The sequence below is a fragment of the Nematolebias whitei genome, chromosome 21 (genome assembly GCF_014905685.2).
Source record: "Nematolebias whitei isolate Nwh7 chromosome 21, NemWhi1, whole genome shotgun sequence".
NCBI classification, from domain to species: Eukaryota; Metazoa; Chordata; class Actinopteri; order Cyprinodontiformes; family Rivulidae; genus Nematolebias; species Nematolebias whitei.
The window spans coordinates 34,659,723-34,662,422 of record NC_056518.1 but is presented as its reverse complement, the minus strand read 5'-3'; the positions used below and the strand labels follow the sequence as shown (position 1 = coordinate 34,662,422).

At 39.8% G+C, this 2,700-nt stretch overlaps 1 protein-coding gene across 1 annotated transcript in view; it reads right to left on the bottom strand.

Annotated features, from left to right (window-relative positions):
• The window catches only part of mta1 (metastasis associated 1), a 41,855-nt gene that overhangs the window by 7,998 nt on the left and 31,157 nt on the right, over window positions 1-2,700 (bottom strand). The window lies entirely within an intron of this gene.

Genomic DNA, 2,700 nt, shown 5'->3' with positions numbered 1-2,700 from the left:
ATACATATATACATATACATACATATATACATATACATATATACATACATACATATACATATACATACATATACATATACATACATATACATACATATACATATACATACACATACATATATACATACATATACATACAGTACATACATACAGTACATACAACATACATACAGTACATACAACATACATATACATATATATACATGCATATATATCAGAGAGGTCCTTTTGGCTGGAGACCTCAACATTGATTGGTGTAAGTCGACCCCCCTCTGTGATAAATTCAAGGAATGTTGCCTGTCTCTTAATCTTACCCAACTGATCGACTCTCCCACTAGATTAAATAAAAACCGTCCTGAAAAATCCTCCATCTTAGACCTGTTTCTAACTAATATGCCTCACAAATTCCCTGGTACAGGTGTATTCGCTGATCTTTTGAGTGATCACTGTGTGACAGCGGCTCTCAGAGATATTAAACTTCCACCTTCTAAGCCCAGATTAATTCAAAAAAGGGATTTGAAACGTTTTTGTGAACAGTCATTCCTCTGGGATCTGTCTCACTTTGACTGGCATCGTATTCTGTTAACTGATGACGTGAACTCCGCTTGGAACTATTTCCATAATAATTTCATTTATTTCCTGAACTTACATGCTCCTTTTCGTCAGTTCAGAATAAAGGGACAAGACAGCCCCTGGTTTACTCCAGAGCTAGCTGGCCTTCTGCACAGGAGAGATCATCTTTGGGCCACAGCGAGAAAATCTGGCTCAGACACTGACTGGTTGAGTTTTCGACAGATGAGGAATAAATGTACAACTGCTGTCAAAGCAGCAAAACGAAACTATTTCTTATCTCAGACTTCCAAAAATCTAAATGACCCTAACAGATTCTGGGAAACAATTAAATCTCTCTCAGGCACCCCCAATCATCTGACCTCCCATCACAACTTCTCATTAACTCTGTTCCTGTGTCAAACAAGCACGAGATCCTGAACTGTTTAAACAAACATTTTGTTGCTACTAGTTCTTTATTTGACACAGTTACTAATGGAAGATCAGCCACTTCACTTAATAACCAAACTTCTACAAATCAAATCCCTCCTACAAGTCAATCCTCAGTTAATCACAGCTTCTCTTTTTCTCCATTCTCAGTCAGTGAGGTCAATAAACTGTTAAAAGATCTTGATCCTAAAAAATCTGCAGGTCCAGATGAACTTCCACCTTATTTCTTAAGGCTGGCTGCTCATATCATCACAGTCCCTGTGACCCACATCTTCAATCTCTCCATAAGACAAAACTCCATCCAGACACTTGAAAACAGCCTTTGTTCTTCTTTGCTGAAGGGAGGTGACCCCACCTCACTGAACAACTATGGAGCAATCTCTAAACTCTGCATTTTAGCCAAGGTTCTAGAAAAACTGATAAACTCTCAAATCAAAAATGACCTGGACTCATTTAACATCTTACCTCCACATCAATCTGGTTTCAGGAAACAACACAGCACAACCACTGCTTCACTGAAGGTTCTTAATGATGTTGTTGAAGCTCTGGATGCTAAGGATTATTGTGCTGCACTTTTCTTAGACCTGTCTAAAGATTCTGACACTGTGGATCAGAACATCTTGTGTCATAAACTCTCTGAAACTGGTTTCTCAGATCACACCATTGGTTGGTTCTCTAACTATCTTTCAGACCGGAGGCAATGTGTTCAACATAATGGTACTTCCTCCAGTTATTTAACAGTCAACAATGGTGTACCACAAGGCTCAGTCTTAGGACCCACCCTCTTTACAATCTACATACATAATGTAGGTAAAAACATCCCTAATGCATCCATACATTTCTATGCTGATGACACAGTTGTTTATTGTCGAGCTAAAACTGTTGCTAAACCTTTCCAGCTTTTGAAATCTGCATTCAACATCATCCAGACTGATTTGTTTCACCTCAAACTTGTCCTAAATGCCGACAAAACCAAAGGGATGTTTTTTTCAAATAGGAAGTTGGTCCCAGCAGTTCTTCCTCCTATTTTATCCGCAAATGGTGTCCCCATTGAGTTTGTTGATTCCTATAAATATTTGGGTATCTTGGTCGACTCACATCTCTCTTTAACAGATCCTGTCTAACCCTGAATGTTAGGAAACACCTTGTATCTGTGACTTTCCTTCCCTCCATTGATTATGGTGATATTATTTACATGAACGCTCCTACAAGAACCCTGCAGATGTTGGATGCTGCAGATGTTGGATGCTGCAGATGTTGGATGCTGTCTATCATGGTGCACTAAGATTCATAACTGGCTGTAACCACCGTACCCACCACTGCACCCAGTATTCACTGGTTAACTGGACATCATTAACTTCACGCAGACTCTCTCACTGGTACATGTTCATCTTTAAATCACTTCCTGGTCTGCTGCCTTCATACATCTCCTCCTACATGTCTCTGTGTGAGTGCAGCTACAGCGTGCGCTCTCAGGACATCATTACCTGCAGTGTTCCCTCAATGAGGACTGAACTAGACAAAAGGGCCTTCTCCTACTCCGCTCCTGTTTCCTGGAATATCTTACAAAAAGATTTGAAGCTCTCGACCTTTGACCTCTCTAAGTGTCTTTAAGAATCTGTTGGTCACCTGGCAGGGACCAATGCAGACATGTTCCTGTTTTTAGTTTTCTACATTTGTCTTGGAATCTAGCTGTTTTTT